The sequence below is a fragment of the Molothrus aeneus genome, chromosome 12 (assembly GCF_037042795.1).
Source record: "Molothrus aeneus isolate 106 chromosome 12, BPBGC_Maene_1.0, whole genome shotgun sequence".
Lineage (NCBI taxonomy): Eukaryota > Metazoa > Chordata > Aves > Passeriformes > Icteridae > Molothrus > Molothrus aeneus.
In genome coordinates, this window is record NC_089657.1 from 13,128,183 (window position 1) to 13,152,168 (window position 23,986).

General features: G+C 39.8%; 1 protein-coding gene across 4 annotated transcripts in view; it reads left to right on the forward strand.

Moving 5' to 3' along the window:
• Positions 1-19,963, forward strand: part of ERC2 (ELKS/RAB6-interacting/CAST family member 2) — a 406,794-nt gene extending 386,831 nt beyond the window's left edge. For all 4 annotated transcript variants that reach the window (XR_010784376.1, XR_010784377.1, XR_010784378.1 and 1 more), the window contains one exon: positions 16,964-19,963. The gene's annotated coding sequence lies outside the window, so the exon portion shown is untranslated. The remainder of the gene's footprint in view (positions 1-16,963) is intronic.
• The last annotated feature ends 4,023 nt before the right edge of the window (positions 19,964-23,986 follow it).

The following is a 23,986-nucleotide window of genomic DNA, read 5'->3' on the forward strand; positions in this document are numbered from 1 at the left end:
AATGGTGTAATAGTGCAGAAGTAAGTGTAGAATTGATATTCTGCTTTGATTTGTAATTTGAAAAGGACTTCTCTAGGTTTAGTAGCAGCTTTTTGGTTTTTACAAATGAGAAAATCTTGATGGAGATTAAGCAACTTGCCCAGGGTCTCAAAAGGAGCCACTGACACAATCAGAGCTGAACGCTGAATCCTGTCTTGTTCACAACATTTAGTTCACAGGCTGGGAAGAAGGTACACTTGCCCTAGTGTTTGGAGGAGTTCCATCCTGGAATCTGATCCTCTGTTTGCTTCTCCAGCAAGAAATCTCAATCTTCCTTATCTCCTATAATTTCCAGTAGGGTCTTCCTCCCTTCTGCTATCAGCAGACACTCTTTATTATCAGTGTTTCTTCTAACAAGAAGTACCTGCCACTGTGTGTGTGTAGAAAGTTGATGCTTTCATTCAGGCTGATGAGTTTCATGCTCAAAAGTATTCACTTCTAATTGAGACTTCCAAAAGATAAGAGTTCAACAAGAATTTGATGTATTTGCTGTAGAGCTGTTGTCAGACTGGCTAAGTCCCATCCCAGACACTGGTGGGGTTGAAAAGTGGAGAGTGGAGACGAGTGACCTGGAACACCCCTGAATGGTTTGCACAACCACACATGTAATTACTGGATGTGTGCATGCATTTGCAGTGCTGTAATTGCATGTCTGATGCACTTTCAGTTCATCTGCTAATCTGCTGAAGAGAACAGAAACATTGAACAAAATGTAACATTTCCAGTGAGCCATTGTATTTCATGCACATGGTCACAAAAAGAAAACTAACCTGGGTGTGCTGTGAATTTGGGTTTGTGCTCCTGACAGAGTGGATGCTGCTGGTAGGACAGGAGTAAGCTCCCTTCTGGGAAGTGACTTCCAGGTGTTTGTGTATATATAGGATGTACAGAATGTTCAGCTTCCCTGGGCAATGGTCTCTGTTCAGAGCTGTGAGGGACATGTTCATTGTGCTAGTGACAACAGGGGTTATGAATTATTGAAAGTTAACGTGCCTGCCAGGCATTTCAGGGCAGTAACCTGTAACAAGAAGAGGCACATTTCCCTAAATGAATACATTTTCATTCACAGGGTTATTCACTTAGCCAGTATTAAATGTAGTCCTCTTTGAATCTCATGGCCACCTCCTGCTCCATTCCTGTCAGTTTTCATCTCCTGCAAAATCACAAATCCAGCATTCAAAAGGATAATAGCTAGGTTAATTCACTGTGTAGCTTTCTGTAAGAAATACAAGAGGAATTTTATAGAATTAGTGAAAAATAGCTCAAGGTCAGCGGCTCCAATATTTACATTATAATTAAAGTATTATCTTCTTTTTAATTTTCTTTTTTTAAAATTTTTATTTTATCCTCTCCTCATTTGTTTGTTTTTCTTCTTTCCTATATATTTTTTCCTTCTTTTTACTTTATTTCCCCTTTTTTTTCATTCTTTTTCCTTTTATTATTTTTTAAGATGTTTGAAAGGTGTTTGTCTCTAATACAGCATCATCACCTTTTTTTATGCTGATTTCATTGTCAGACAAGGCAGATGACACTGCTGGCCACTGCAATTTGCTGCACACCAGCTTTGCAGAATATAATGGAGTGGGACAGTATTCTTTTTGATGTGGTTAATCTCTGTTGTACTTGTGCCTCTCCTGAAAACTGCACTGTGTCAGAGAGTCTTTTGTAGCCAATGGTGACAGGAAGATCAACAGAGAGAGGTTGCTCCATTAACCTCTGAAGTAATGAAGTTGCATTGCAGGCAGTCAACACTCACACTGCCAATTTATTATCATTTAAGAGGAAGTGAAACTACTTCAAGCCACTCTGGTGTCCACATTTTGATAAATACCCAGAGTGCTAATGTTCTAATGCTAACAATCAGCCTTGAAGGGACCTCTAATGGCATAGGTTGCTGTGGCTGTATCTTCTTGCTCTTGCAGAATGACCTTCACAGAATCAGCACCAAGGGAGCAGGCAAAGTCCATTTACTGCCATGTACTGAACATGCAGGCGTAGTTTTGCTGGTGGTGCCACCTCTATCTGTCCATGTGGAAAGGCTGAAAGTAGATAAATTATTTGATAACAAATTTGTGTAAACTTTCAAAGGTACTGAATTCAGATCTCCAGATTTGCTTTTATTTAATTCTTGTTTCCCAGGCGATGCACATTGTTAAGGGGATTACTTTCCATCTTAGAAACAGACATAACCAAAATCTTGGGAACACGTTTAAACCTTCAATTTGTTAAAATCTTGCAGGATTGTCTGACCTTATAAGATTTTCATGACCTATAGTGAAAGCTGTGAGAACAGCTTTCTGAGGAAGCAATAACACTAGTCTTCCCCACCTCAGCAGTAAAACAGGCTTGTAAAAGAAAACATTGCAAAGCTGGCATGACCATACCCCCATTCTTCCCGAGTTCTGCTCCTAGGCATGGTCTTTGGCACATATTTTTTCCTGCTAAGGGCAATGTAATTTACATGTCTGGCTTTCCATAAGTAGTGAAAACACTTTTTATATATAAAAAATCCAGGTGGTTTCATAGCCATATCATACATTCCTTTTCTCCCAGGGTGACATAAGTAGTTATTTATCCACGGTATTTGAGAGACACAGAATCAAGGTGGTCAGCTAAGTGCAGTATGTTTCTGCTGGTTCCTTGCAGGATTTCTGATGTGTTTGTGTTTGTGCTGTGGGCCCAGTTTTGGCTGCAGATGGGGCTCTCAGTGTTTGCTACCTGGGACTACTTGGTGTATCTCCACTGAAATAATTTGTAAGATGGATCCTTTTAGTGTCTGGGAAGAGAAAGTACTCAGTAAAGCACAGGGACTGTTACCTGCATTGTGTGGAAGAACATTGTTTATGAGGAGAATACTCAGCCGTGGCCTTGTGCCCATGGTGTGTGATCACTGTTTCCTTGCCTCTCCTGTCAATAGCCTGAACTATCCTGCTCTCCCTCTGACCTGCAGCTCTCCCTGCTGCAAAGCAGATCCCCTGCCTTGCTTGCTTCCTCCTGCCTCTGCCTAGGGAAGGTGGCTGCAGCTCCTTGCTGGGCTCTCCCGTGTGGAGCAAAGATTCTTCCCTGCACTCCCTATCCAAGGAGCTCTGCTGAGGGCCAGAGCAGTGGCTGCAGGGTTTGGAAGAGCGCCCTGGGCTCGGCTGCTTGCCAGAGCTTGGGACAGACCTGGTGCCAGGACGAGGACCACAAGCATCTCCCACATGTGCCACAAAGCTGCATCCAGCAGTGCAGCCTGCGGAGCTTCATGGGATTTTCTCCTGCTCCCTCTCTCCCCCTGCCATGACACATTTTTCTCTGTACTGAGACAACAGGTGTCTCAAAACTGTCCCTTTTGTTTTTAGGCAGACAGGTTTGGGAAGGGCCCCCTGCCAGGTTCAAGCACAGGGTCGCTTTGGAGCAGCTGACTCAGTGCACAGCTTTTGGCTTTTTCAGCTGCTCGGGGTTGGGAGCTCTGCCCTGGCTGCAACAGGGGTGGACCTGGAGAGGAACCCACACTGCTGCTAGGGCAGCACGTCTGCAAAGCACAGCAAGGGTTAAGGACCCCAAGGGCATTGCAGGAAAATGTTTGGGATATTGGATGTGGAAGCTCTGCCAGCTGCGCCACCCGTGCTGCTGCTGAGCTCCCTCACCCATGTGTGCCCCAGACACCACTGAGGTTCTCCAGGGACACATTGCAGAGGGATGGGAAAAGCTCTCAGGAATTCCATAGCAATGCTAAAGTCCAGGAAACATGGGCAATGCTCTGGGTTAGCGCTGTTAGAGCACTCTCTGCTCTCTCAACCCCTTCCTTACTTGTCCTTCCCAGCATTCACAAAACCAAAATCTTTGGAAGAGAGAAGAGAGATGCAGTCTGTGCTGTTGGGAATTGCAGAAAGATGTTCTTGGTACCATTATCAGATTTTTAGGTAGTGAAGATGTTTTCATTTAATACAGAATTAGTTTATATGTAGTATATGTTTTCAAAAAGGTGGGGTAAGATTAAGAAATTCCGAATTATAAATTGTTGATCTACAATTTGTTATTAGTTTGCATCTGAATTTTTTTATGTGATTTAAATATACAGCTCACTGTTCTTAGCTTCCCTTCTACGTTTAGTAAAAGTGAACTGCTGAAGAATATAAAATATTTTATTGGCACTGAATCACAAATGAGTCAGTGAACTTTTTTGCACTTACACCTAAAATTGGATTCTAACTTCCCAAAATTTATGACAATTGCTCCTTCTTGTGGCTTGAATGTTGACATATAATTAATTTAGGATTTCTTCTTGAGATTTCCTGTCTAAGTTTGTACCTGTCACAAAAATACCCTTGGAAGTTTATCTAACAGCTGGAACACCACGAGAGTCGATTGAAATTTAGCAGAGATTTACTGGGGCCAACAGGAAGTGCTCAAAGCAGGATGGCATAAATATGCAGAAAGAGTTCTTTTATTTCAGCTGTTTTAAAGGGTCCCAGTGCAGGCTGATGGTGGTGTAATGCTGAAAAATGCTGACACTGTGTCAGCCAGCAGCACCAGCACAGCAAAGGATTCCACAAGCATGGCTTGGCACTTTGTTGAATTATGCACAGAGTGGAGCTGTGTCTGTTGCCTTCCCTCCATCCCAGCTGCCCTGCAGGTTTCAGCTCATTCTTTTGAGAAACCAGATATATTTAATGGGAATTTCCCAAAAAATGGCTTTGAAATCTATTTTGTTGTTCTGCAGGACTAAAGGAATTCTGAAAATGCAAAATCTAGGTTGCAGTGACTTGAGGGACTGGGTAGATGTAATTACCTTTAGATAAATGTAAAATGAACCATATGGAAGAAAAGCAATCCCAAGACTGTATGGTAATTATCAGAATATAATATTAGCAATTACTCTTCAGGATGGGATGTTGGAATTCCTGTGCACAGTCCTCTAAAAGCTTACCTTTATTTGCAGCAGTAATAAAAAAGGAAAACAATGTAATAAATAGTCAGAAAAGAAAAAGTTATTTAAACACAGAGCCAATTTTAACCCCTCTACCTGTTCAAGGCTTGCCCACATCTTTGCTATTCTACCCATTTTTGATAAGCCACTGAGAAAGAGCAGTGAGCACAACAAAGGCAAAAAAAAAGTTTTAAAAAGGAGATTTAAAATTGTTTCTATGTAAAGAGAAACTATTGCAATACAAATACTCAGTTTGGGAAAGAAATAGAAAAATGATAAATCTGTAAAATCATTAATAATCCAAAGGGGGTGAAGATGAATTGAGTGGTAAATTTTCCTGCAATATGGACACTGGGTGCAACAGGCTGGCATTGGCCCTGGATAGAACACAAGCAATGCTGACTTGGGTATCATGGAGCTGTTGGCCAGGCTTGCCATGCCAGCTGCAGAGACCACGAGGATGAATGAAACTGGAGCTGTGCTAAGTGGTTTTTGGATGGTATTGGCCTCCTGAGGACCATTAAATGCCATGTTCTGGGTTTGGCAGGAGCCCTGAGCTCCCAGGGCCACCTGCATTGCAGGGAGCCTGGAGGGTTCATTCCCTTCCCTTCTGCACAGGGACACTGGAAGGTGTGAACTGTTCCTGACCCACACTTGGAAATTTGGAAGACTGATAAATTAGAAATTATTGCTGGAACAAACTGCATTTTCTACAATGAGCCTATAAAATATTTTCTGGTCATTACTGTGAAAATGCCTGATGATGGGAGATGCATACCTTGGGGAATTCAAAGTAAGATTTCATTTAATGAAATGAAATATCCCCAAATATTCTATTGGAGAAAAAAACCTGCAAAGGACACAGGTGACCCTCTTCCTCCTCTGCTCCTTTTTCACATCCCCTGTTTGTGAACTTGTGACTTGAATGAGAAACTACTGGGTTTTTTTGGTTTTTGTTTTTTCTTTGTTTTGTTTTTTGCAGGATTAACCATTGAGCTCTGCTAAAAAGCTATTCCTGGCTTAAACAGTGACTTTTGATGATAAAAGAATTGATAAATTACAGTTGAGGTATATTCTAAAAAAAAAAAAAACAACACTTGTTCACTTGTTCAAAAGAACGAGTAGCTTAGATAAATTAATAAAAAGTTAGCTTGATCTCTGGAAATGTTTGTAAAAACAAGATTTCCTCATAAAAAATGCGGTGAAACTGCATTCTTTGACTTAATCCTCACATTTTCATAATACAACATGCTGCATTCAGATATGAAATAATGATCCAGCTGTGCTTTTTCTGCAGGCCACTGTGTCTCATTTACAGACTTTAAAAATATGAATGTAGAGGTGTACCTGGAAGTGGTGACCTATATATTATATCTTGAAGTTCCTATAGAAAATGAGGCAGGATATGCAAGTGTAAGAAAAGAAAAATTCAGAAAATTAGAATTAAATGGGTTAGATAATTTTGTTTGCATTTAGAGTGTTTAATGAGAAATTAGGATATGTTGTCAAATATGGTTTTTACACTCTTGAATTAGAGAGTTGGTAAGAACAAAGTTTCTGGAAAGTAGCCCTAAAACTATTTTGTCTTTCTTCTAGTTGTTTTAGTGTGAAGAGTTTTTTGTAAGTATCTGTTTAGTTGTTGCTCTCCCTAAAATGAATGGAGGAATGAACAATTTATGCATTGCCATCATGGTTCTTATTTTCCAAGTTGTTTCCATTAATTAAGTTCCACTCTGGGCTTTACCTTTACCTCAGTGGGGTTGACACAATTGTGCATGCACATCAAGAGTATCTTCTGTTTCTAATTAGCAAATTACTGTCCTCAAACCTGCTTTTTATGAACTACTCTTGTCATGTTTTATCTTGCTCTGCAAGAACTGCAGGGAAAATAGAGGGTGGTGCTGTCACACCATTTCCAGCTGTTGTCCAGTGCCACCTCTCAGCAGAGAGTTGGCAGAGGTTGGTGACAGCGCAGAAAGAGCTCTGCTGCAGAGAATGGAATAGAAAAAGTGGGGAGAAATCAAGTTTAGGCAAGTAGAAAAATAGAGAAGTTCAGACAAGGTCTGGAATGGGAGATTGAGAGGAGAAAGAAAATGGGCATAGAGAAATAGGTGTTGTCTGGAAAAAAATACTGCTCAGTGTAAATTGTATTTAGCAATGGATTGTGGTGATTATTCTTGCTCATTAATTTCCTTGTCTTGTTTTGCTAAACAGTTTAATTGCAATACATAAATTTTTTTTATAATAGCATCAAGTAGCAAATGTCACCATTGTAGTTTTATATGATTTCATAATGAAGTTCATATTTTTAGTTGTACATATTTACCTGTCATTTGACACTTGCATGGATGGTTTGAGTATCTTTGGAAATCTTGCAGTCTTAGCTTCTGATCTCTCCAACTCTTGCACACATATATGTTTTTGAGTGTACAGTGATTATAAAGGTGGTGTTTGAAGATTGGGAGGGAGCAAATTTTTGCTTACTGCTATTTTATCATTTCCCTTTATGTGATGCTCATTATCATTGGAATGCTGATAAATGTGGGTCCTCAGTCTGCATGGAATTATATATGTATGCCTTTAGTTTTGAATGAAAGCCACTAAGGTCCCCTTCAGGACCTTAAGCCTTTTCTTAATATTAAGTGCATTTTTAAGTCTCACATAGAGTAAAAATTTAAAAATTGAAGCATATGTTTGTATGTTTAACAGAGCTGGCCCCTATGTCTTCCCTATCATGCACTGAGAAATGCGTGGGCAGAGCCATAATTGTGGAGAAGCTCATAATATTGGGGCCTAAATTATAAAAATTATTGCATAATTAGACCACACAAGTTAGATTTCAAAATGCTGCGTGTTACTTGGATGGGTATTTAAAAAATAAGTAGCTGTCGAGCATGTATGGTCCTGTTCCCAGTGCCACACACAGTCATTGTAATGCTTTAGCAATTTGAAGGAGTTTAAATGGATCCAGCATTGGTCTTCAAACAGACCAAACCTACTAACACTTGCCTTAGTTGTATCTTTTTCTTCTTAACATTAAAAGATGCAACTGTACTATCAGGCACCATTTTTATCAGCAGTTTCGTATCATGAGCTATGCAAAATAAAAAATATATATTTAGGATCCTTTGGAGGGGAAGAAGGTGAGTATATTTCATGTTCTGTAAAACAGACTTTTTGTGTACAATAGAACTCTGACTATACTTTTACATATTGATTTCTTTTATATTGTTATTATTATTAATACAATAAGCATACCTCACAATGCCTTCCACAGAACAATCAGTATTTAGATATACCTGATAGGATAACTTCAGTGAGTATTGGGTTATTAACTAGCAGAACAAACTAAGGAAATGGCATGTTAATGGTTTATCTAAATTATGAACTATAGGTGGGACATACAGCTGTTGGCACAGATATTCAGATCCAGGATAGTCACAGCAATACCCTGAACTCTTTAGTTTATTCTCAGCTTTAGAAGATGAGAAATGTGAGGTGACTGGGAAAGCAAGTATAAGCCATGAAATGCATCTTTATTTAATTTCTTGTTATTCCTTGGTTAAGGAAAAAATAACCCCAGCAAACTTTCAATAACCTACTGGTCGTGTGCCTGAAGGACACCATGCTTATGTCCAGCATTTCTAAGAAGACTTTTCAGGCCTGGCCAAGGATCCACCCCTTTCCTAAAGGCAGAAATAGGTACACACATAAAACACCTCAAAACTGCACTCAGCCCTCACCACTTCTGCCCAACTCCATCCAGCCTTTGGGTGCATCAAAAGAAGGAGTACAGCCCTTGTGTGCCTCCTCACTGGCTGGGATGCTTTTGGATTAAACTTCCTCTCCACAACCACCAAATTTGTTAGTATTTACTCTGGTACAAATTCTAGTAACCAATATGCTTCTAACAACAGTGTGGTAGCAGCCACAGTAACTAGAGTTATCCAAGCACAACAGCCAGCCAATTTTAGCTATTAAATATTGACTGACTCTGGTAGGATGCATGAGGTAAAACCCCAATCATACTCCCTACAACCAGACAAATATGTATGAGATTTTAAGAATTTCCTTCTAGTCACAAATTATCAGCAAATCTCAAAAGATGGCGGAAAAAAACCCCCACCTCCTACAAATTCTAGAAATCCAGAGAAAAAGCCACAGCTCTGACCTTGTTTGGCTCAGGCAAACTCTTAAGAACAGAAAAGAAGTGCTCCTTCATTACTGGTGGCCAAAGAAAGAATGTGCTTTGCCCCTGACATAATTTTCATCCCTCCAAAAGGAGTGGCAGTCATTTCTGTGGGTCAGCAGAAGCTGGAGCTCAGCTGTGCTGCCAGAGCTGGGGGCACCCAAAGGGCGACCACACCTGAGCAAAAGCCCTTGGAGAAAACAGGGACAGCTCCAGGGAAATGCCTGTGCTGCAGACACAAAGAACAGAAGATTGCCAAACCCTCCCCTCCTCCTTCAGCTGTGACCTGTTTTTATCCCTCTCTTCACATTTCACCTCTTACATAAGCTTTGCCTCATCTGGGGAGGAGGGCAGGGGCAGCACTAACAGGCTCCAGGGAGAGACAAATGTTTCAGATGCACAAGTGTTCAGCCAACTCATCCTTTGCTCCCTATCCACAGACTGGTAGCTCCTGGCAGAGATGAATCTGCAGGGACTCTTAAAACCTGGGACCACAACACAGTTTGGAGAGGCAAACAGAGCCCTCGGAGCTGAGGGACCACGAGCATCCTCATCAATGTGCAGCAGAAACCTTGCAGTGTTCCCTGAAAAAGTGTGGTCCACAAGGAGATGGGAAGGTGCATTCTATTCTGCGTATTAGGGTTTAGAACTTAAATCCACCCCTCATTATGTCTGTAATACCTCCTTTCATTAATTTAATTAATCTTTCTTGTCCATTTCACAACCTAGTTTTTAAAGTCTGAGTTAAATGTATATTTTATCTTTAAAAAATGGAAAAGAAAGTACAATGGGGAGTAGTTATTTAAATAAGTGGATGCTCATAAGTGAAACTTAACCAAGCTGAGATTTTATTTGGTTTGGTTTTTTCTGGTTTTATTTTGCAGTGAATTTCTAGCAACAAAGATTTCTCTCTCCAGTGAAATTTTTCTCTTTTAAGAGAAAACAGTAAGAGAAAATTTCTCTCTTAAGAGAAAACAGTATCTTGAGGTTTCCTGTCTCTTTTTTTTTCTTGATTAAACAAAACATGCAGCAAGTTGCAATTAAATTTCAGTTAACAAAGTGCAAAAATACACCCGCCCTCCATCTGCCAAAAATAAATAGTTTGAAAAGTAATTTCACATCCCTGACAATGACGACTGTGTTTATGACATATTTCTGGTGCCATATTCCACTCTCCTATCGCTGCCAGCTTGCATCCAGTATTTAGAAATAAACCAGAAACACATTGAACTTGCTGAACTAGATGTTGCCACACTGCAGCTCTAATGGGCTTAGTGACCACAACCTACAGGGGCCAGAATGTGTCAACAGCAAAAGGGCCAACCTCAATCACTGTCTGTGCTTTTACAAAGTTGTTACATGTTTAATTCTTTGCAGCTTAGTTCTCCTGCTGTTTTGGCTGCTCCAAACCAAGGCTCATATATTGCAGCAGCCCTCTCTACCTCGTATAATGCCACAAAGGTCCCAGCAGGAGACCTTTCAGTGGAGCAGACAAGCCACAGGCGAGGGCAAACAGGGCATCACAACTTCCTAATAAGATGACTTATTAGATTGGGGGCTTGACACAGCGTTTATTTAACCACTTCTTTTCCCAGGCTGCAGGCGCGGGCGCTGTGCGCGCTCGGGGCTCCCGGCGCTGCGCGGGTTGGCCGCGGAGCGCGCTCCGAGCGCGGCCCCGAGCGGGGCGCGGGCCCGGGGCAGCTCTGTCCCCCCGCCGGGGCAGTGGCCTGGCTCTGGGCGGCACCACTGTCGCTGCTCGGTCGCGGGGCCGGCTCGGGGCCGGCAGAGCGCGGGTTAAGCGCGGCCGTGGCGGCGTTTCCTGCCCGCGCTTGCCGTGGCCCGAGGCGGTGCCGCCGCCGGAGCCGGGCGAGCCGCGCCGGGCCAGGTGGCGGGCAGGCACACCGTGTTATTAGGCAGCAGCGAGCGCGAAACCTTGATCTTCAAAAAAACCCAAAGAAAGGCCCCTAATTAATCCCGCGCAGGAGAATAAATGGCATTCCACATCAGCCACGATGGAAAAGGCACCTTCCAATTTCGTAGAGTGATCCCTGCTATCGATCGCTTTCAGGAGCACGATGGGAGCGTCGCTGTTTGAGGCACTTAAACCCAAGAATTCTTCTTTTCTTGTCCCTTCAATTCGATTTAAATAACAACAACAACAAAAAGTAACAATGATCCTAATGTGCTCTATCTTTAGGAAGTCATAAACGTCTTGACAAAGCGCCCGGTGCCCCGCGCTGCTGAATTCCGGCCGCCTCCCTGGGCGGCTGCGGGGTCTCCTGGAATCGATGGAAACTCTTCCATCATCTTCACTCCAGCTCAGCCCCTTGAAAAGTCCTGCTCTGAAGCCATCCTTAACACTCCCCCTTTTTAATTCAGTGTCCAAGTGACAGATTGAAGGATATGTATTGAGTTTTCTCTTATTTCTGAAGAGTTTTGATTTGGATGGGACTTGTTTTATGAAAAGAAAAAGGTTCTAAGAAGAAATAGCTGTCTTTTAACTCATATAGCACTTGTCTAATATTGATTTATAAACATTCCCAGTAGAGAAGGCATCCTTGTCCAAATAGTCTCAAGGTTCATAAACTTCATCTAATTTTATGATATAATTGTACAGTAGTTTTCAAGGACTCTTACTGTCTAGAGGGCTTGAATCCATTTGATTTTATTCATCCCAATGGTATCTGCTTTTATCCCTAACTAAGATTAACAATTCTGGCATTATAGCAATATGGAAAGTTCATCACATTCGTGCAGTGATTCTACCACCAGCTGCAGATCCTTCTGAAGTTTACTGTGTAATGAATTTAAAACATAAATAGCAACAAATGGGATAAATAATTTCTTTGCCAGAATTGAAGCAAAGTTAATTCTGTCTTTATAAATAACTTTTTATGCTGATGGTTTTTTGTGAATCCTTTAATATTTAATTAAATCACACAGTTTCTGGATCTTTCTTTTGAATATGTTTTACTTATGCGTTTATCATTTTTAAACTTTTTTTTAAGTAGCTGAAAAACTAAAGAGAAAAATGGTTTTAGTTTTACAGTATAGCTAAGATGATATTTTCTAATATCTAAGAAACAGACCTCAGAGTTGCTTATTCAATATCAAGAGTTATCATTACCAGGGATATCTCACATTATTATAAAAGAGAGATTTGGTATTGGATGTTGTTAACTAGGTCTGAGCTCTTTATTTTCGGAAAGATGTAGAGCACCTTTTGCTGAGGTGAACCTGAATGTTGTCAGACAGTTGCAGATCTCCCAGGTAACATTTCCTCAAGTGGAGTTTTTAAGAATGACTAAAATTTGTTCTCCTCCAAGCAGGGTGTTTACTTTCTGTGTCCAGTGTTCTCCAGATAATGTGCAGTGCTGCACTTACCTTTAGAATCAAGAAACTTCCTTGAGCATTACTTTAACCTGTGGGCTTTATTGATTTGAGATGCAAAAAAAAAAAATTGTATGGCAAAACTTTGGTAATTATAACTAGATCTAAACAAGAAAGACTAACATCAGTTTTGACAACAAACAAAACCAGTTTTTGTTCTATCGGTTCTGTTTAAGAGATTCCAATTTCAAACCAAACACAACTTGTGGTTATTCTGTCAGATATTTATATAGCCACTGGGGCGCCATAGTTATGCACCGCATACATCATTGTATTTTTAAAATGTACTTAATGAACATTTTTTCTTTTCTGGTAACTACTTCATTGCCTTAAATGAATGCATTCCAATAGAATTTGTAACAAATGAGCACTTTGTGTTTGCATTAATGCCAAACACGTTTAACAAATTTTTAACAAGGAACACTGGCAAAAAGCCAAACTCCTAGAGGGACACTGAAGGAATGCTATAAATTTAAACTAGATTTTACCTTTTCACTCTGCTCAACAAGTGTCTTAGGTGTCTTTGGCATCTCAGCATTGAAAATTTTCTACGTAGATTGGATACAAATTTATGCCTTAATTATTTTTCTTCTTGGCCCTCCTCACTAGAGATTTCCATGTCGATATAACAGGCTTTAACAGGTTACTGTATTCTTTAGAAAGTGAGAGGTGGGTTTTCTTTCTTTCCTCAAGAGTTAGGCCAGGAGGAAGTAGCAAAACCAGCATTTATTGTTGGGCTGTAGTGACAGGGAGGTTCAAACAGCACATGTCGTGCCATTGTCACATCCTGTGTTAAGGGGCCTCTGCAGCGGCGAGCCCTGCAGCAGATCTGTGCTACCCAGTTTTGTTGCTTGTGCTGAGTGGCAAATATCTGGGCTGTGATTGTGTTTGCAACTGCACTTCAGGGGCAGGGAAAGCAGCCCACAGGGCTCCCCCTGGCCCCAGCTCTGAGCTCACACAGAAGCCACGAACAGATTTTTGGCTGAATCAAACTTCTGGGGGGTTTTTCAGTTGTTAAGTTATGCCCACATGGTACATGTCAGAACAGACCTTGGGAATCACCTACTCTGTAATACATGTTCGTATTAAAAGTGTTACAAGTAGCTCCACAAACCACATGCTTGCTCTTTACTTGTAACTTAATATATTAATTTAATTTTTACTGTGTTATTTCAGTTTTAATCAAATGCAGGAACTGAAAAATAATAATACTTAGCACTCATCCAAGACTTTTTAGGCGCATTACAAACATTAAGCCTTGCAAATTCCTGTGAGGAGCCTGATGTTATGCCTGCTGTAGCAGAGAGCAAGTTAAACACAGAAAAATGATATTACTTTTTCCTTAGTCCCACAATAGACTGGCAGCAGAGGCAGAATTTAGAGTGTCAGGGCTTTTTCTTAATTAATAGAGTCATTCTTTTCATGGTTCTGCACAAAGGTAAAAATTGAGAATGCTTTTTTTTTCTCCCTCCTATAATTTACATGATGTTGTTGCAAGAGGCATAGGCAAATTCCAGGACATCACTTGAGAAAGACTTTATGAGTTATAGCCTTATTCCAGTCTCGTTACTTGTTTCCAGAAAATGAAATAATTTCCCATCATTTGTTGGTACTCTGATTGCAGTAATGATGAATGAGTCTGGAGAAGGAAACTGAGGAATTCATCCTGACAGCTTTTTCAAGGATGTCACATTATAGTGCAGAGGCCTTGTCGTAGATTAGGGAACAGAAATAGCCCTCACAGGTTTTCATTAATGATATCCTTCTCTGCTAACATTTGGTCAGATACCAGTTCCCTGCAATAAAGTATCTATTCCCTCTCTTTCTTACTCACTAATTACCATATCAGTTGTTGGCCTTTTATGTAGGTACCATGTGTAACAGGTTAGGAGAGGGCAATTTAAGCCTATGTGAATGGGTATCTGTTTTTGTATCTGGGTGCTTGTTGCAAACATTTGGAAAGCATATGGAGCATAATGGACATTAACCCAGATGTCAAAAATAGCCTGCATTTTACTACTGTTATTAAACAGTTTCCCCTTTAACCCCTTTGTGTTTACCCACCCTCTCCAGCTTGTTTCTGCAAATCACTGCTGAGAGGAAAGGATTGGAGGTAAAAAGTACTAATCAGGCAGGTGTCTTTATCCAAAGGAAAAACAATCTGAACAAATATTTGTGGGCTACTACACTTTTATATCTTCACATCCTTCTGCTGTTTTCATTGACTAGTATCTAATGGACTGACAGAGGTGCCAAACTCATAAGACATTAATTTCAGCTGGAGCACTGCTGAATTCAGGCCCAATGCATGTTACCAAACTTTATTTCTGTTTTAGAGGTTCAGTGACTTTTACCAAGTGCAGCATTGAAGAAACAAATATAAATTTAATTTACTCAACCTCAGTTGGTATTTGACAGCAATATCCTTTTATATATTTATTTGACTTACTTGAGAAATACTTTGCATTTCCTACCTGTGGCCAACAAGTTTTTGTTACACTTCCAATACATATATGGTTTCCTGATGAATGGATGGATTGATTAAGTGGGTGAGGTTTATTTGGGGGCTTTCATTCTGCAGTAAAACCCCAATGAAAATCTGAGGCGAAGGCTGGAGAGGGAGTGCATTTTGTGCTTTGCTGCTGTTCCTCAGATTGGACACTTTATTCTGGGTTCTTATTTTTTCCAAGCATAAAAGTGTTAATTGCAGAGAAATTTCAGCTTGGAAAATAGCAACTACATTGAAGATTTGCTGTGATTACATTGTAGTTTTAAAAACCTAGGCATTATTGTGCTGCAGTTTCTGGAATGTGCTCTCCTCATTCATTTACAGGTGTGCTTCCTCTGCCCCAGTATCTCTTTGAATGATGATTAAGAAATTCTCAGCACACAAAAGAATGGGAGCTATGCACAGTTCACCAACGTAATGCATACGCTGACTTACAGTTTTCATAAAAAGTTTGCAACGATTTTATGTGCCAGAACTAGTAACATGATCTACTTTAGGAACTCCCTGGCTTTCCAGCTCTGCAGAAGTCATTTTTAGACTGTTCAAGGGCCAGATCCAAAACTTGTTAAAATCGGTGGGAACCTTTCCATATTTCAGTGGGCTTTGGATTAATCCCTGAGTGTTCTGACCAAAAGAATTGTACCAACTGCTCACTGCAAAAGTAAAATTCATCTACATTTGTATGACATAAACTGTTATGTGTGCTTTCCAGCAAGATGTGAAGTTGAAAATAGGGATTTAGAATAATATGATAATTTATTCTGTAAACAGTGTTTCACTTTACTCACAGAATATTTTTTCTGATAAATATTAGATTCTGAATTTTTAAAAGGGAAATTTAATCAAATAGTTCTATTTAAAAAAACCCCAACTTTTCAGCTGTATACAAAACCCTAAGCATTGTATGGCAAATTATTTTTCGAAAAATGGGATGTTTTGGAAACTTTTAGGGTTACATAAATGGAATGGCAGTAATGGAGAATCCCCTGCATAATGCTTTCAAATTTTCTAGGAACAAAGTCGGTGAATAAATGAACAACTGCCCTCTAAAGGAATAATCTGATTCCTCCCACTCATCTGATATACAGATAATGTGAATAAGACCAATTCACTGCTCTCTGTTCAAGCATACCCTGCTGTTTGCTTGCAGCACAGCTAAAGTAACCAACAGAAATCACTGAGGCCTCTCTCTGTAGTCCCAATCAGACAGAGTCTCACCCAAAGCTGGTGGAAGGCAGGAAGATTCTTCCCACTGGCTGAGCTGTGCTGACACCAGCTCCCTCTTGCAGTCCCCTGGGTTTCAGCAGGGCCAGCCAAGCCAGGCAGGGCACCTGTGATTAGTGGGTGTGTGGCTGAAAACCTCCTAACACATTGCTGTGTGTTCTAACTTCTGCAAATCTGAGCTTCTTGGGTCCATAAAACCTTTCTCCGCTGTTTTGCAAATTAAAGTGAGTTCAAAGTGCTTAAAATATGACAAGAAAATGGTGCTTCAATTTTGGAAGGCTGGTAGAGGTGCTGCACATTCCCACCTGCCATGGAACTGGGTGGAAATAAACCAATGGTTCCCACAGAAAAATATTTAATTTTATTAACAGCATTTCCCTTTCAAAGCTACTGTGCTTATAGACAAGATCATAAAACTCACTGTTTGCAGAATCACAAGCACAACAAAATTTGACATCTTAGGAATTTAAAATATTTCCCATGTAGGGGGAGGCGTGTCATACAAATTAGCAATAAAACTAATTGCCACCCTATGAACATAAGTGGGTTCAAATTGAATTTAAATGCCTTACTTAATCCTCAGCCCCTAGAAAAGCATTATCTCCACTCATATGTATGAGAATCTTGATTAGATGAGAACTAGGATGCTGTGGATGCTTCAGTCATGTTGTTAATTGGAATTTTTTTTCCCTTGTTACAGTTGTCAGAGGAACTAGTGAAAAAGGAAGAAAAAACTGTAGCACTGGAAGGTAACAATGATAATCTATTGCATTGGATCTCCAAACATGACCATGATATCCTGGAGAAGATCACAGATGCAGAAAATGAATGTTAAGGTTGATATCTAATGAAATGCTGCATTAATTAGCATTTTCTCCATTATTTCTTGTAGTCTATTGTGAAATTAGATACTTTGGAAAGTAATGAAGGAGACTCAAGCAGAAATTATAACAGCTTCATTTCTGTCTTTAATGGGTCTTGTGAGTTACTGTTTTTACAAAGAAACCATCTGTTCAGAATATAGTTGTTTCATGAAGTTCAGTTAAACAGGTTATTTAGCAAAGTTTTGGTAAATTAATATTGATTTTAATAGGTAATTCAGATTCCCTAGATGTGGCATCTGCATTTGCTGATTTTACCTAGTCTATTCTAAAGTATCACTTCTATTGCACTAGATTATCAAAGAGGTATTAGTAAAATGCTATATAAGGGTGTTGGCATTAACTTTACCCCCAGTTAGATACAGGCTTTTCCAAAAAATAAAAACAAGCCTTTACCCTCCTCTGTTTTCTTTTCTCTGCTGATAAAATAACATAAATTAAAAACAAACCAAAACCAAATATTGATACTATAACTGGTATTAAGCTCTGGGCCAGGTTGGAAATGAAATCAATTTTTGGTACTAATAACTGATGACAAAGCTTAGTTTTATGAAAATATGGTGTGTGTCTCTGACAATGCATAGGACATCTAATTTGAACATAAATATATGATTATATACAAGATGTATCTATTCCTGGATGGTAAAAGCTTGAAGTGTATATAAATACATATGTGTGTGTATATATGGACATGTACACAAGGATGTATCAACCTTTTACCATCCAAATGCATACATGTTTTCAACAATAAAAGCTGGGACTCTTAAAGAAACAAACAAAAACAAAAATAAAGATAAGATTGCTGTGAATACAGTATATGCACTAGGTCTCCTGTAAATGTGGAACTGTTTGTTATTGTTCTCTGCATTGAAAAACAGTCTCCAACACAGACCCCAATGAATCTTAGATGTTAAAGAAAATACCAATGAACAAACAGCACTTGAAGGCTGTTTGTGTCAACAAAATGTGTCTAGTAAAATAAATTTAAAGCACATGCAAGGAAAAATAGAAATGTGAAATCGTTCCATTCAGTGAGAGACTCTTAACTGACAGTCAGATCTCTACCACTTCTCAAGGAGAGGTTCCTTCTGACTCCACAAACATTTTCAGTCAGTCTGGCAAACATGTGCAAATGTTTGGCTGTTTTGTTGAGGCATCTTTTTGTCCATGGAAGAAATGCTTCCATGCTGATGGCAGTGGAAATAGAATATCTGCATTTTTAAAGGACAAACAATAAATTTAAGCATGGGTGGCCTTAATCCTTAGTAGTTTTTCTTTGCTGCTGTTAAAAAAAAAAAGAAAAAAAAAGAAAAAAAAAGAAATCTAAATGGATACTCCTAAAGTCTTGCACTGAATTTAGAAAAATTATTTTTTGAACCTCTGGTGCGATTAACCCTAAACATCCTACATGAGCCATACATAGTAATCCCCTGAAAATTATCGTCTAGAAATGATATTTTATTTGTACCATGATTCTCGGTGCAATCAAGGAGCAATTTATTTGAGCAGGAGTCCTGCTGGATGTGACTGTCTTCAGTAAATAGAATAAAATGTATAGAATTAGCATAGCGTAGATAATCCCAATTTCATTCATGTTTAAAAAGTTTGTCCTTTAACTATCAACGGCATTTTAGATCTTTGTTTTTGAAACAGCAAAGCTTTTGGGAGTATATTTAGCACATATGACAAATGTTGCACTTGGAAACTCAGACAACAAAACAGGTTTCTGATGACAGATTTGTTGTCGCAGTAGGGGACAATCGTCTGTGTCTCTTACAATCAGGTCTTTACCTTAACTCTGCAACCGAATACTTGAAGTAGGATATAAACTAGGGGGAAATAGGGTCACAGATACAAAGCTGTATAGTTAGATATTTATATGTATGTGCCAATTTTGTCACAGATATTATTTTAGGGGCATTTTTGCTCCACTCATGTTGGTATGAGTATTGATCTAAACTTTTATCAGGGCCTAAAAGTTAGCCCCTAAAGAGGAAAATTTTGTCTAACATTGATTTTTTTTTCTTCTTGCTTTGTTTTTGTTGGTTTTTTTCCCTCCTTCTTTTCATTTCATGTGACATTCTACGATGTTTGGAGAAAATCTTTTCATATCCTAAAATAGAATCTCGGGGTTTACAATAAACACTGTGATGTTGGAAAATATTTTATTTGAGCAATGTTTGGTAGATTTTTTTCCCCCCCTCCTCTGAGTGTAATGGAGCAAACCAACTTTTGCTTAACATTTAAGATAATGGTTATTATTTTAATGTGAGATCAGTCTTATACTGCACATTCTTTCTTTCATTTAAATGTACAGTATGAATTTTGTATTTAATGAATTTTGTGTATCCAGTATGCACGTACCTGCACATTGACTTTCATTTGAAAGTGGGTTTCAATTTCCTTTTTAAACAGTGTTTATGAAAAGACCTCAGATGTGTTGACACAAACTATATCCACAATGTTTCTTTTGTGTGTGTAGGGTGACGTTTGAATGTGATGTTCTGCAGCAATGGGTCAGTATCCCCTATTTACCTTAGATCCTCATTTGATAGTGCTTCTTGTAATAATTTTTTCAAGTGAGTGGCATGTTCTGGATTGTGATATTGATATATGGTTAAGGACATTGATATGAAACTAAGGAATTCCTAGAAATTACCAGTGGGCATGTATTAGACAGTCATTGTAATTTAATGTCTTGTAGAAGTGTAAAGTACCAAGGTATTTAGAGTTCATAACATTGTTATCATGTGTATGGAAGTATTTAGTGTTGATCAGCTTGTTTATTTTCATCAAATAAACTTTGTTTCTTTCTGAAATCGGTGTTGTGTCATTAAAAGCAGGTTTAATGACTGTAGGAAAATGTGTGAGAGATGTTTTCCACATGGTAAATCTATCACACTCCTTATTTCTCTAATTGCTACCATTCAAAGTAATTTATCTTCCTGTTGTTACTATCACATAAACTGTTTAAGAAAGCATAAAAAGGAAAATGTCTCGTAGGCCCCACTCCCAGCAATGCTTATGAGCAACTTTACTAAAGTGAGGAACCATTTTCTGGATGGGGCTCTTACAGAGCAATATGCTTTTGAGTGGGTTTCTAAAACATAATATTCTTGTGTGACCCTCTGTAATTGCATAGAAAATTACATTTTGTTTATGTGCTTTACTGACCAAAAGCCATAAGGTGTGAAATTCTCTGCACAGTCAGCTCCTTTTTCAGCTGCCTGGTAAGTGGTTCCCCGTTTCCATTATGTTCACTTTTTTTAGAAAAGGAACTTTTGTTGACCAGGAATTTCTTACCTCATAGAAGTCCCTGGACCAGCTCAGGGCACACACAGCAGGAGAATAAAAGGTAAGTAAGTATGCATTTTACTTAGCTTATTTAAACCACACAGTCTCTTAGTTTTAAGCTCTGTTTCTTTACCTATAAATTAGTTTTCTTTCGTAAGAGACTACTATGCACTAACATAGAATATTAAGTTTCACTTTTAACTACAGCTAAATATACATTTATTGTGTATTCTATTTATGCCTGCTTAGCTTTGAGCTGCAATGGTACAAATTGATTAGCAGTAGCTTCTATCTTCTTTCCAGACCTGCACAATTATTTGGTGCAGCTTGTTCTGTGTTCTGCTGGTGTCTGTATCAGGGTGCTGCCCATCCCATTGGAGACATATTTTTTACTCTTATTTTCAGTACTGATCACTTTAAAGGCAGCTCCTGCTTCCCCACCTGGTGACAAGGACAGCACGTGCCAATGTGTCTTACTGAGGAGCTGGAGGGGACCACAGTGGCTTTGGGGAAACTGTCAAAGGCCCTTACAGCCTATTTTCTGTAAGATGGTTTTCAGTAAGCATCTTTCCTCTGTAAAAAGCAGCTGTGAGGGCCCCAGGGGAGGGGCAGGACCAGCACGTTTGTGTCTGTGGGTGCTGCAGAGGTGGGGAGCTCCCCAGAGGGCAACTCTGGGTGCAGGAGCATCCACACTAATGTTGAAGTTTGAGTTCATACAGTCAAGAGCTCCTCCAGCTCTGAGAGAGCCTGATTAAGGATCTGATTAAGGATTAAGGCTTTTCTGAGCTTGAGGTTGCCTCCTCAGAGAGGCTGTTTGTTCACTTGAGCCAGAGTAGCTCCAGGTTTGAGCAAGCTGAAGTATAAGCAGTGGGGGACACTCAGGGGATGAAGCTGTGTCAGCTTGCATTTCAAGCCAACATCTCAATTAAGACACATTTTGAGAGTCCCAAAAGCTTCATGCCAGCAGGAGTTGGACAAAGCTGAACTCCTACTGCATCCCAGGTTGTTCACACTGTGCTCAAGGTCCAGGATTTGTTCCTGGAAGAGCCTCACTCACCAGCACACACTGGGTCTGCCCCGTGCAGAAACCTGTCAGGAAGTACAGAACAGAGTGGCAAAGAAGGGTGTGTCACCTGTTGATATTCCTTGTCCAAAGCATGAAACTTTTAATAACCAAAGTATTAAATCATTCTACACAAAGCCAAGTGAGCTCTAGGTAAGTAATGCATTTCCCATTATGAAGCCAGTGGGAGCTCTGCACGGTGCCAGGGCATGATTTGACCCTGAGAGATGAAAAGTACAGCTGATGAGGGGCTGCAGTGCAGACTTTCCTCCTGTGAGATTACTGTGATGTTATTTCATGCTCATAACTTTCCAAATAAGATATCTCTTTTTCAAATGCACCTTTTCAAACAAGAGGCAACCTCTGCCTTCATCAGGAAGAGCCCAGGTACATTGTTTCAGCTTTCGTATGAGGCTGCAGGCACTGGTGCACTAGAAGCCCACCCTTGATGGATGCAGTTGCAGAATCAAGGACTAATTTTGTTTGGGTTTGCATTCCTTCCCCTCTTTGCCCTTGAAAGTGACTCTTCCTTCAGAATGAGACAGTTCTAACCCCAAATCTCCACAAATGCAGGGGAAGAGCAGGCACAATGCCAGTGCATCCTAAAGACAATGCCTTGTATCCCTTTGAAACATGCGCTCGAATTTGTGTTACAGACAGTTGTCTATTCCCACGAAGCTCTGAGTCTCAGGACTAACAGGAGAACTTTGAACTCATCCAGTTTCAAATGGAGGCCAGTGTCCAACTTTCAAAGGGCTGTGCTTTTGGTGCTCACCCCAGCAAGGCCAGGAGACAGCAGATGTTCTGGCAGCTGCAGCTGCCGTGCACTTGGGGAGCTGGGGCTGGAGGAGAGCAGCCAAGCTCCCTCCAGATGGAGCAGACAGGGAAGAGGCGAGTGGGAGGCTGCTCAAGGAAGTCAGATAGCTCCAGATAGCACTGGACTGATGATATGTGGCTCCAGAGCACCTAACCAGCTTGGCAGAGGCTGCACAAGAGAAATCAGCACCAATGCACAGCTAACCTGGGCTCAGTGAGAAGCCTTCTTGCCGTGGGAAAATCGATAGGGAGGAAATATCTGTGCAGAGCACATGATAATGGAGCATGGTAACTACTTTTTATTTGAATGTAATTTGGACAAATGCATTACTCATAAGTGAGTTATCCAGGGCTTGCCAAATATGTGGTTAAACAGTTATTATAGCAAATTACACCATCATCTAAACACCTCTGTTTTGGCTCTTAGTAGTCTCCTTTTGCAATGAAGTTGTATTTTTTTCTCTTGATTGTTGTCTAATATTGCTGCTTTACTGTTTTGGTTACCATAGAAATAAATAATGACACAAACAACAACATGCATAAAAGTGAATAAGGGCATTTTCTGAATTTCACAAGTAGAACACCCTTGTTAATGAAGATCTCTGTGGTTGCATAGTTCTTAACATAGTTCTCATGTCTATTGATTCATGTCCTCATGTGCATTTTATTATGGGCTTTATATTTAATTTTAAACTTCCAAAAATAAAGAAAAACAGCTGAAGTACTTTTTTTTTTTTTTTTAATGGCCAGATTTTGGTTAGAGGTTAACACAGGCCAAAAGAGAACACAGCTCTGCCCCCAAGCTCTTGCAGTTTTGTTTTGTTTTAATAAAAAATCCTTATTACAATCCACAAAGGGTCACAAAAATGCAGCCATTACAGACCAGGCATATTCCTTGTGCAGCTCTCCTGCCCTCTGCACCTTCTCCAGGCTCAGATCAACCAAATGTGTGAAGGCAGGACTGTTGTCAGTCATGATAAGCGTGTGCATTAAGGGGCTAATCCAAACTTTACTGAAGTGAAATGAAAGTCCATTGATTAAAAGTAAATTTCTGATTGTAACCCACTTTCTTCTTTCTGAAGCAAATGTGTACATTTACAGGAGCATGGGGCCAAACTGTTTCCTCTATATATCAAAATTCCAGCTAAATGTAAGTCAGATGAACAGACTGCCTGACTTTTTGAATGCTTTGTGATAAGAAAATAGATCTTAGGTCTCATTACTGAAGTTCATTTACAGTGTATTTTGTCTATAGTTGTCCTGTGTATCTAGACCAGCACTTAACTCCTACCAACTCTTAACACAATCTTTCCTTGTGGTGTCTTCACATTATGATCACTTATCTCATTGCATTTGTTTCAATTTAACAAATATTATTCAGTCCATTGGTTACTTTGGTATTGCTAAAGGTAGGTCTGCTATTGACTAGAGGAGTGAAATGCATTTTTTTAGGAGTCCATTTTCTAAAACAAATTAAATTCTGAGCAATCTTCAGGAGAAAGAAGAGGCAACCCCCCCCCCCCCTCCAAAATTATCAACTCCCAGGACTGTCCATGTAGTTTCTAGAGGATTTGTTCCAATTCTGATGCCATTCACCATGTCAGAGTTGTTCTCTCTGAAGTTAAACACCCAGTCTCTGTATCTGAAAGCTGGAGGTTGTAAATCTCCC